Here is a 13086-nt window from a genome sequence, read left to right as displayed (position 1 = left end):
TTTATTTATTGCATTTGTTGACTGGAAAAGTCCACTGGGCCTGGAGAAGCCCATTTTCAGTAGAGGCCCGGGAAGAAAATCTCCACATTATTACATACAATTAACAAAATAAAATAAAACATTGTAGATGCATGAATAAAGTAGATGTATTATTATATGCAATTAGTTAGAACAATTGTTGATACATAAAAATGGGCAGACAGTAGAAAAGATAAGCCAACTGGCAGAGATGACATTTCAATAATACCTAGAAAAGACAAAATTTTATAAGTGAGAGCATAAATGGAAACAGAAGTATGAAAGTCAGGCTAGAAGAAGAAAGTAACTTAGCAGTACATGTGAGTAGAAAAAGACAATATATACATGTGAGTGTGTAGGATTCAAAGTAGAGGGGTGTAGAGTACAGGGGGAAGCAGGTGAGCAGACTGTATCAGGATGAAAAGCTGGAGAGAGGAGGTGTGAGAAGGTACAGAGAAAAGAGTGGGAGAGATTAGAGAATAGAAACAGGGAGGTTCCATAGTGGGAAGTTAGGTGTTGGGATTTTTTAGTGGGGTACAGAAGCATCGCCAGTTAGAGGCTAAATGTAATTTTAGGGATTTTTTTTTAAAGAAGCAGACCTACAGGTTGATTTGAGAGAAGGAGGAAGATTATTCCATAACTTTGAGACAGCATGGGAGTACAGCATTTGGCCAGCTGACAGTTTGGTTTTCTCTATAGACAACAACATTTTGTTTTCTGACCTGAGGTGGTGATTGGGCTGGTACATGGTCAATATGGATGAAAGGGTAGGGCAATGCTCAGGTTGGTAGATTATTTTGTGGGCTCTTGTTAGGTGAATGTAAGTAAGATGATGGTGGGATTCCAGCCAGTTTAGTTTATGCAATGAGGAGCAGTGGTGGGTAGAGTATTTAGAGTGTGTAGCAAATTTGGCAATTTTATTGTAACAGGGTGGGAGCACCATAAAACAGAGTAGAAAGTAGGAAAAATGAGGCTAGGGCCTTTTTGGCAATGAGACTGAGGAAATAGTTATGACGATATAGGGCACCTAGCTTTTGATGGTTTTTTTATATTGCTGTGGATATGAAGGTCAAAGGTTAATTTGCCGTCAATGATGACACCTAGTAGTTTGGTACTATGGACGACATCTAGGATGGTATTGTTACACAAAATAATTGTAAAAAGAGATTTATCAATGGGGGTAGTCTTTGTGGGAGCAAATAATAAAAGTTTTGTTTTGTTGGTGTTAAGGGCGAGGTGATTCTGGGACATCCAATGCTCGGTAGATGTGAATGCTTCTTGGGTAAGTTGCTGTAATTTGGTGAGAGATTTTGAGGAGGAGATGATAGTTGAATTGTCAGCGTATTGGATGACATAGCTATGAGTAAGGGTTTGATGAAAGTTGTTGACAAATATACTAAAGAGGAGGGGACCAAGAACTGATCCTTAGGGAACACCTGTATTTGCAGTGATGAAAGGGGATGAAGAGTTTTGCCATTTAGAGGATTGCTGCCGTTGTTTGAGGTAGTTTGTAAACCATTGTAGGGTGGGGGGAGAAAGATTGAGGTTGGAGAGTTTGCTGAGCAGTAAGGAGTGAGAAATGGTGTCAAATGCCTTTGATAGATTGAGAAAGAGAGATAAAACTAAGAAGCCAGAGACACGGGCTGTATTTACTATGTCTAAGAAGGAGATGAGGGCAGTGTTGGTGCTATGTCCAGGCCCATGCTGAGTGGGAGAAAGCAGTTGGTATTTAACTAGATGATTTATGAGCTGTGTGTAGAATGCACTTCTCTAATATTTTAGAGATAGGGGAAAGAATGGCAATAGGATGGAAATTTGAGATGTCAGAGTTGTTGCTGCCTTTATGTAGGGGAATGACAAATGATTTTTTCAAGATATCTGGTATGTAGGATTCTTGAATGGACCTGTTAAGGAGTATGCTGATAGGGTAAGCTATGGAAGGGGCTGCTAGTTGGAGGTATTCTGCAGGTAGATTATCAGGAGCGTTTGTACAAAGTTTTAGTTTATAAAGTAGTTTTTGGATGGTGGATGTGGTAATGGGTGATAATGAGAAGATGGGTATGGAATCTGAGGTATTATGGACTGATGGTGGGCCCATTGTGCCAGGGTTGATGAGTGGGAAAATAGTAACTAGATTGGTGATGATGTCAATAAAGTATGTATTGAAGAGTGAGGTAAATTCAGAGGGAGTTTTATCTGGGTTTGGGCATGGGGTGTTGTTAGAAGAACCTGGGTGGAGTAAGGAATTAATTGCTCCCCAAAACTTTTTGGGATTTTGTTTGTGCTGATTTTGAATAGATTGTATATACTCTTTTTAGTTTTTGATGAGTCTGATATGTAAAGCTATGGAGCGCATCATCATGGACCCAATTAACAAAGATATAGGAAATCTGCAGACTCTAGACCCCACACAATTTGGTTTGCAAAAGGGAGATCATGCCTGCTCAACCTGGTTGACTTCTTTGAGTCTTTGATCTGTTGCCTTTGATTTTATCAGTAATAGTAAAGTGGAAATTAGCTCTGGGATGTTTAATTGTATGTTTATATAGGGCATTGGTAAGACGCTTATGTCTTAAGTCACTTAAATGTTCAGCTATTCTGAATTTTACTGACCTAGTGGTCTGCCCTACATAAAAAGCAGAGCATCCACATGTAACCAGATAAATAACCCAGTCAGTTTGACAATTCCCGAAAAAATAAATAGTGTAAACCATACCTGTATTCGGTTTGGCATCAGTTGTTGACTCAGATGGAGAAAAAAATGGATTATTAAATTAGGTTGTTTATTCTCCCCAGGTTTGAATGAGCACCTTTAAATACACTGATGAGTCAACATGTTTCTAATCACCACAGATAAATAGAGGGATCTTTCTGATATGTGCTTTTTACACTGAAGAAGGCTGTATTGTATTGGCCGAAACTGGTCTGGATTTTTTTCTCTCTCTGGAATGTGCTTTTTAGCACAGATATGTAATAAATATTAGTATAATAGCAATACTACAATGTGTTTTTGCATCACTGTCTGCTGGTCAATGCTTTTTGGATACTAGTTTGGGACCTGGCAGTTGCCTTACTTGCAGGGGCTGTCTTTCTTTGAGTTACATTTTTTCACTGCTATGGGCCTGTGATGCCGTGCATATCGCTTCTCTGATGGCTGCGGTGTCACTGACTGTTTATTCTTATTTTCAGTTTGACTTGTGGTGACAGAGATTGGAATTATTATTATTATTTCAAGCTGCCTTGGATTGCTATCTGTTCAGTCGAGGATTTTGATGTATGACTCCTGCTATAATATTAGCAGTTTGGTTTACTACACCGGATATATTTAGCCAATAACGCCAACTTGAACTGGAACTGGTATCATTACTATTTTTATTAACATTTTTGGAACAGTTTGGTCATTAGTTTGACATTTTCGGGACAGGTCTTGGCGTTTGTGTTCTAGCTTTACTGCAATCTATGGTGAGATCAACAACACGAACAACACCGCGTTTGGATTCTGTGTATTCCTTCTTCAAATATAACTATTTGGTTTTTATTTTATTTTTTTGAAGGTGGAATTGTGAATAATTAAGATAGTTTGCTTTAGCGTTTTAGACACTATGTAACACTTTTCAATGTTTCTTGGTTTTCACAACATATGGTTGGCGTTCTTTATATAAGGACGCTATATTGGGACCAGAGGGATGAATTATATGTGATTATTTATAACTGGCTCAATAGGTGAATCATCTTGGGACATATATTTCACACACACACATATATATATATATATATATTTCATATGTGACTGTGCAGCGATCCTGTCGCATAGCGGGTATTGGTTGGCATTCTTTATTTAAGGATGCTATACTTGCAACAGAGGGACGATCTATATGCATAATAAAAACTGGCTTAATACGTGAATCATCTTGGAATATACAGTCCTTATGTGACTTTGTAGCGATTTTGTTGTACGGCGGTTTTTGGGTTTATTTACGATCTTGGGCTTCCACAAATACCATCTGGTTTGGTGATATACATCTAAGGGCATCATTCGAAGACGAGATGTTGGACTTTTTAACATGATTATTAACATAGATAGATGAGTCAGTTATGTGCTTATAACAGTTTGAGGATTTTTTTCAATAACTATTGTTATTTGTGATTATATTCTCATGACAAGATATATATCTATATGGTGAAAATGTATGAGCTGTATATTGCTGCTTATTGGTATATGGCTTATGTTCTCAACAAATATCTTTAAGGTGTATTGAGGAAACAATTCAATATACTGTTTTATTGAGTAACTTCATTCTTAACAACTATTTTAATATAATTACCCATGTTAATGGTGGATTCCTTACATCTTATTTTTGGGGACATATTAACAGGATGATTCTTTGATATCTTCCTTGCGATAGGAACTAACTTTATTGACAGTGGATCTACCTTTATGCCATTAGTGTGGCTTCCATCAAACCATATACTGACATTTTTTGTGCTATTTGGAATTCTATTTTTATCAACAACTCTGCAGCTTTACCAAAATTTGTTTTTTTTTTGGGGGTATTACAAGCAATTTTATTTTTTAATGGAGACATCCTCTGGATCAGTTGTTTTGGTACATAAGGAGCATAAATATGAATATGTAGGTTGGAGGCTGATATAGTACATGTATTTGTATTTAGTAGCCTGGCTGAAGTTTATGTGAATTTATATGGACATGTTTTTGCATGAATCATATATGGTCTGAATTTATATACTCAGAAGTAAGATACTGAACAAATATTACATCTTGTGGCTGGTATTGTCTGGTGTAATTTTTTGGATTTATTTGAATCCTAATACACTGGACGCAGCATACCTTGGTTTGCCAACTTTTTACTATTTACATCATGGACCATGGTACTATAGAATTATACTGATATAGAGGATTAACTTTGTAATAATTAGTAATTTATTTATATCATTTTTGCTATTGCTGCGGGGTAGTTAGGCATTTAGTATGGATATTAATAGTTTACTTAATGGTTTGGCCTCTGATTGCAATGATTTGGCGGTGTTTAGTTTGGATGGTGATCACCCAGGTGGGAATCTTGGGACGTCTGCACCCATAGATAATTCCTGTACAACACAATTTTTAAAATTAAGTAAGAGTATGAAGTCATTACGTAGTAACGTATGGCATTTAAGATTATTCAAGGCATATATGCTTAAAGATATTATGCCCAGGGGTCTCAGGGTTAGGGTACAACCCCTAGTTAATAACTGATGATTTTTTATTGAAAGCTTGGCGTGAGGCACAACACAAGGCCACCATGAGTTTTGTTGAGCTCTTGGCGGGGCATTATGAGAGAACTATAGATCAAGAATTATCAGAGATTACATTGTTGTGTGACTCCATTAAACAGTTCGAGGGACAACCCCAGTATATATTTCATTTGAAAGAACTCAGTCAGGAATTATTAACTCTTGAACGACAACTTAAAGAGAAGAAAATGAAACCATGTTCAAGGGACTTGACAGATTATGCAAGTGGGGATCCCCTTTTCAGAAACCGAGTCAAACAAGTTAGATTTCAATAGTCACCTAAATATGTACCCAGGAAGAAACGTCCTTGCTCTATTTTGAAGAAAATCTGCTACATATAATGATACCTAAGCAGAGGATTCATCCTCAGCCATTGAGTCAGATATGCATGGCACCACAGGTTCGCCCATAGCCAAAAGGAATAATAACATCCCTTTAGACACACACAAAAGAGGGGAGGAAGGAAACACAGACAGGGTGCACAATATGGAGGGTTTACTACGCATGTTTGCACAAAAGTGAATAATACTAATGCTCTGAACATTTCCTCCTGTACTCTGTCTACTACACATATTGAAATACTTAATAAAGGATTAACCTTTATACCGCGTTTTTATGTTTCTGAGAATGATTTTGCTAATGATGTTATTACATTTTGTAGATCTTTGAATTTACGTTTATTTTTCCAGGAGGGAAAATCAATTGTTTCTCAAGATGAATTTCGTTAGCACAAATCTACATTTCAACCCCCTATGAATTCAAATGTGTTGTTATTTCAGAAGAGTGTTCTCAAAGACTTACATTTTGACTTTAGGGAACATTATGTTGGTACACATAATCTCTCTAAGACACAAATTGACTGTATTCAAGAACTGGCTCAAAATCATGAGTTGGTAATTTTGGCTGCTGATAAAGGAGGGGCGGTGGTGGTTCAGGATTGGGTGAAATATAATATGGAAGCCTTGAGGCAGTTAAATAATGTTTGTTATTATACATGTTTGCCTCTTGACCCCACCCCCTCCTTTAAGAAACAAATAGATGATTTTTTTAGTTTTGGCCCAAGAGGAGGGTATTATATCTAAAAATACATTGCATCATCTTACTGCCCAGGATCCGGTTCCGCAGTACATTTATTTTTTGCCAAAGATACACAAAAACTTACAAAACCCCCCAGGAAGACCGATTGTATCTGGTAGGGGTTCTTTGACTGAACCACTGTCACAATTTCTGACAAAATATTTGAAACCTTTGTTAAAACTGATATGCTCTAGAATTCAAGACACTATTGAATTCTTGCAGATTATTTCTGATTCCCAACTTGAACTGGGTTGGTTATTGTGTAGCCTGGATGTAACAGCCCTATATACCAGCATCCCTCATTGGGTGGGCATTGAGGATCTAAAGTATTGGCTTGATAGATCAGAACTATACCCACCTGGGATCAATACATTATTGATTGGATTAGCTGAACATGTCCTCACCAAAAATGTTTTTCTCTATTGGGACACTTTTTATCTACAGATCAAAGGCACAGCAATGGGGGCATCTTTTGCCCCTATTTATGCTGATTTGCTTATGGCCTATGTAGAAGAGCAGCTCATATATGACAATTCTCATAACATCTTTCTTGGGGACATGGACATATAGAGGCGTTATTTAGATGATTGCTGGTTGGTATGGAGGGCAGACTCCGAATATCTTCATGAATTTGTAAATTATCTTAATGAAAATAGACGGGGAATTCAATTCACGGTTAATTATAACTATGATCAGATCACTTTTCTTGATGTCCTGATAACCAGACAATCAGATAACACACTTAAAACCAAAGTTCATCATAAATATCCCCAGTACAATTCGTTCCTCCATGCCACCAGCTATCATCCGCCACATATTTGTAAGAATATACCCAAATCTCAGTATATGAGAATAAAAATGTATTTGTTGTGATGACAGTTCTTATCACACATATAGGGATGATTTAACCTCCCGATTCATAGATAGAGGTTATAAATTGGGACAGGTTTTACATGCCATGAACAGTGTTGATGCTTTACAGCGAGAGGGGTTACTAAAATATCAGACCAAAACTTCTGATTCAAATCCAGTAATAAGGCTGGTTACTACATATGGATGAAATACTGCGAGACTGACTAACAGTGTACAACATAACTGGAATATTCTTATGGCAGACAATAAACTTACTACCATTTTGGGGGATAAATGTCTCTTTTCATACAGAAAAGGCAGGAATTTGGGTTCTATTTTTAGTCATTATAAAAAGGGACATTGTCCACTGAACTTGTCTATACAGGGGACCACCTAAAGGGATGTTTCCCTTGTGGTCATTGCATTTATTGCCCTAAAATGAATAAAACAACTAGTTTCAGCAGTCAAAATACAAGTATGGTTTATACTATTTCTTTTTTCGGGAATTGTCAAACTGACTGGGTTATTTATCTGGTTACATGTGGATGCTCTGCTTTTTATGTAGGGCAGACCTCTAGGTCAGTAAAATTCAGAATAGCTGAAAATTTAAGTGACTTAAGACATAAGCGTCTTACCAATGCCCTATATAAACATACAATTAAACATCCCAGAGCTAATTTCCACTTTACTATTATTGATAAAATCAAAGGCAACAGATCAAAGACTGCGGGTTGGCATCAATTGAAATGTCTCTGTGTGGAAGATTTTCAGTCCATATATCTCTAATCCACTGTATATTAATCAGATCAGACAAAAGTAATAGAAGTAGCGATCTTAAATTCATCTTAAGTCAAAAAAAAAAATAATAAAAAATATATAATTGTACAAAATTACTAAGTATTTGAAAGTAATCCAAGCAAGGCAGGCAGTCTGTTTCCAGTCAAAAATCCTTAATTAAGTACACAGACGTACAATTAGTTTCACATATTTTAGTGTTTCTCTCATATGGTCTAGGTTTAAATTCAGCAAAACTTCTAATGTTCCTGGCCTTCCTATAAACAAAGGATGGAGCTTTACTTAAGATGTTAATCAGAAAAGGGTTTCCTGTGACAATGTCCCAGTTTTCTTTGTTTTCTTCGGGACTATAGACAATCCAGCTACCAGGAGCAGCAGCCATGGCTGGCCTTAGGCATAGGCCAACTAGGCAGCCGTCTAGGGCGCCGGTCTAGCAGGGGCACTTTTCCAGTATTTATTTGGTGTAGGCAGACCAGGATAGGGGCAACAGGTAATGTGTTGGGGGGTGCCGTGGAGCCCTTTTGCCTAGGGCACCAGTTGACCTAGGGGCGCTCCTGGCAACAGCACCTTCACAGAGACCATTTTTTTCAGGAAGACCAATATCAACAGCACAGACATCAACCACCACACCAATACCAAAGCCAGCACCAGTACCAGAACAAGAACGACAACTACCACCAGAGCCCCAGTGCTTGTCCCTCTTACCAGGTTCCACCCTACCACAGCCACAGCAAGGAATACTACTACAACCTACTGAGATTCCAGAAAGCAAAGGAAGAATTCCAAGGTCTCATACTCTATCCATGAACCCCCAGGGAGACAGGAGAACCAAACAGTGGACAGGGGTGAGGGAAATACAATACCTGGGCAATCCCGACTGGAACCCCAACTACAACCCAGGGCCCAGGCTCAGACGGAGAAACCAGCCATAATAACAGGTACAATAACAACAATAACAGGTGCCACAATAACAAGTGTTCCACTCATCTGAAACCACTCTATTAAAGCACTGACTGAAGATGAAAAAAGTGTGTTGTCCAAAGGGCTCAGATGGAGAAAAAATGGATTATTAAATTAGGTTGTTTATTCTCCCCAGGTTTGAATGAGCACCTTTAAATACACTGATGAGTCACATGTTTCTAATCACCACAGATAAATAGAGGGATCTTTCTGATATGTGCTTTTTACACTGAAGAAGGCTGTATTGTGTTGGCTGAAACGAGTCTGGATTTTTTTCTCTTTATGGAATGTGCTTTTTAGCACAGATATGTAATAAATAGTAGTATAATAGCAATACTACAATGTGTTTTTGCATCACTGTCTGCTGGTCAATGCTTTTTGGATATTAGTCTGGGACCTGGCAGTTGCCTTACTTGCAGGGGCTGTCTTTCTTTATGCTACTCAACGCCAGGAGTTTAAATCTCAAAATGCACACACTCAAAGCACTCCTCAGTATGGAGAACGTCGACATCTGTGCAATAACTGAAACCTGGTTCAAGGCTCCAGAGAGCACGCCAGCACTACTGGGCTACAACTCATACCACACGTTTCAGCCACACCACAGAATACGGACCGAAACACAAAAGGAGGTGGTGTATCCATATTCATCAAGGATACCTACACCTCCAGGTTAATGGCGCAGCATGATACCTCTGAGATCATCTATGTGCAACTAACATCAGTCAAATCTGCAGTGTAAATTGTGGCCTGCTACAGATCACTTCCATGACCCAGGACCACCACTCCACCTTTCTGGAGACACTGGAAAACATGAAGGTCCTACCGAACACCCTGATATTGGGCAATTTCAATTACCCTACCATTAACTGGGAAAACTACTCGAGTACAAACTCCCAGACCTAGCGCTTCCTGGAATTCATCAACTCAAACACCCTGGATCAGCTGGTAAACTCCCCTACCAAAGGTGAAAACATATTGGACCTGGTCATCACCAACATGGGCGACAGGTGTTCCACACCAGAGGTCAACCCGTCACTGGTTAGATCAGACCATAAACTAATCACTCTGAATGTCCACACCACACCACCACCCCCAACTAAGGAAACCACAGTAAAAAACTTTTCTAAAGCAAACTTCACCTTTCTTAAGACAGAGGCGGTAAGTTTCACAGCCCCCACGCTAAAGGATAACACTGCCCAAGATGCAGAAACCTTTACAAATGCACTCTATGAGCAGCTACAAGGATGCATGGATTGCCATCCCTAGCAAAACCAAGACTCACTCCTCTAAGAGAAGGAAACCAGTCTGGCGGACCCCTGCCATAAACAGGCTATACAATAGAAGGAGGAAACTAGTTCAGAAAAATGCAAATACCATGAAGGAAAGACATCCCTGACCAGTATCAGTAAGAAACTAAGGTCCCTCATAAAATCATCCAAGGCTAACGTGGAAAGAAAAATAGCAAAGGATTCAAAAGATAACCACAAAGCCTTCTTAACTATGTTAAAAATCTAAGTGGCAACTCACAGATATGCACTGAACTAGTGCAAAATAGCACAAAATATACTGAACCTACTGATATTGCCAACAACCTGGCAGATAGATTCAGTGCAAACTTCACCCCCCTCTCACCCCCAAAAGGGCCCGCAACAATACCAGAAAAGTGTATTGTCCCAGAAATCACAGACACACAGGTGAAAACAGCTCTTTCAAAAGCCAAAAACACAGCATCAATGGGGCCAGATGGTGTCCCAGGCTGCATCTTGCATGAAATAAGAACAAACTAACCCCCCACCTAAACACGCTGTTCATCCTCAGCCTCTCCACAGGCTACATGCCCATAGAATAGCGCACAGCAATGGTTATTCCACTCCACAAAGGAGGGGCCACAACTGACCCTGGTAACTATTGCCCTATAAGCCTGACTAGCCTGGTCTGCAAGGCTATGGAGCGCATCATCATGGAACTCATTAACAAAGACATTGGGAACCTCCAAACACTTGACTCGACTCAGTTCGGCCTTGTTAAGGGCAGATCATGCCTACTAAACCTGGTTGACTTCTTCGAGACAGTCACCAATGCCATAGATGAGGGAAAGGTGGTTCACACAGCCTACCTTGACCTTGCCAAGGCTTTTGACACCATTCCCCACTCGGGTATTGCAGAAACACTCACCAGCCTGAACATAAACCCCTACGTCACAAGATGGGTTGCCAACTGGCTTATAGACAGAACTCACACGGTAAGAATAGCGGGCTCCAGGTCCGACTCTAAACTAGTCATAAGTGATCTCCCACAAGGCTTGGTCCTGGGACCCCTACTGTTTGGTATATGCTTCTCAGAAGTACAGGCAAACACAGGAGGACTATGGCTAACCAAGTTCACCGATGACTGCAAACTGGGAGCCATAATTGACTCTCCGACTGACATGGACATCTTCCAAAAGGGCCTTACTGAGACGGACACCTGGTGTCAAAGTCATGGCCTCAAGCTAAATGCCAAAAAATGCATAATCATCCCATTTGGGAAAAACAAAACACCCACGAATTACCACATAGGTGTCAGCCCCCTTAATACAGAAGAGGTAATAAGAGATCTGGGGACCCAGGTAGATAGTAATCTCTCCTTTGACAATCATATTGCCAAAGTAGTTAGTAAATCCTTCTATGTGGCCCATCTAATTACTATAGGGTTCGCATCTAGAAATAAAGAGGTTATAGTGCCCCTCTACTCATCACTCATCAGACCCATCATAGAGTACAATGCCCCATTTGAGATGTACCTCACAAGACACTTCCAACAGCTGGAAAGACCACAAAAGTACCTCACCAAGAGGATTACTGGCCTCAAACATATGTCCTATGCAGCCCGACTGAAAAAACTCTGGCTGTACTCAGTGGCATATCGCTTACTCAGAGGTGATCTCTGCCTGACTTACAAAGCCATGTCCAACTCAGAATTGATGGACATGCTCCACCTAAAGAAATCCAAGTCACTGTGAGCCACGCACTCTAGTGAGCTAAACCTCACCACAACAATAAATAGAACATGCTGGAGGGATAGATTCCTGTCACAGAGACTCTCCATTCTTTGGAACAAAATTCCAAACTACATTAGGTCGAGCCATTCACTAACACTCTTCAACAGAAACCTTGACGAGTGGATGGGTAACAGAAAATACACCCCTGGGATCACTTCATTGGCTCTGCTTGACAGAGGATCAGTTAATTAATCAATGGGGCAGCGAAAGCCGACACACTCTGGCTAGGCCTATAAATGCCCTCGGGCATAGCCTAGTACCTACCTATGAACCTATGATCAGTAATTATTCAAGCTTCACTACAGGAGTACTTGGCTGAGATGACAGAGTGTATGGGAAGCATGAAACAAATGGCCATGCATTGAGTTTTCCTTGTTTTTATATGTAAGCGATTAAAATATAAGTGTAAAATGCCAGAACAATCCCTTTAAACCTGAATAAAAATGCATCAGGCACATAACATAAAGGTTTCATTTTCTGACTTGTGGGTAAATAAAGGATGATTATTACTAATAAGTGAGAGAAGTGAAATACAGAACAAAAGAAGCAGCAAATAATGTGAGTAGGCACGTATAATTTACAATTAATCTGAGCAACTTTCCTATTGGTAGGCGCCAGGCAGAACCAAGACCCCACTGGACAAGATGCAAATCTGTGGTACTATACTAGAGTTCACAATCAAATCCAGTCCACTACACTTAGTGGCTATCTCCCCTTGCTATTCATTAGAGAAAATAAATTTTAATTTCATCTCTGATCCACATCACTGGAGGCTAAATTATAAACAGAGAAGCATAGGTTAACATACTTTACTAATAGTCAAATTCATATATAGCTAAAGAACATTAAGGACCCTTATAGTGATATGTTTTGCCAGTTCCATAAATAAGTTTTGTTGCATTGCTGAAGCAGTCAGGATATTACTCCTCTAACAAAACAGTGTAAGAAACTTCTCTGTGTGGAGGATTTTCAGTCCATATATCTCTAGTTAATCACTGTATATTAATCAGATCAGACAAAAGTAGTCGAAGTAATGAACTTATGCTCTT

Source organism: Protopterus annectens, chromosome 11.part0 (genome assembly GCF_019279795.1).
Source record: "Protopterus annectens isolate FY-2018-M chromosome 11.part0, PAN1.0, whole genome shotgun sequence".
Lineage (NCBI taxonomy): Eukaryota > Metazoa > Chordata > Ceratodontiformes > Protopteridae > Protopterus > Protopterus annectens.
The sequence above is the reverse complement of the archived record's forward strand: the minus strand, read 5'-3'. Positions refer to the sequence as shown.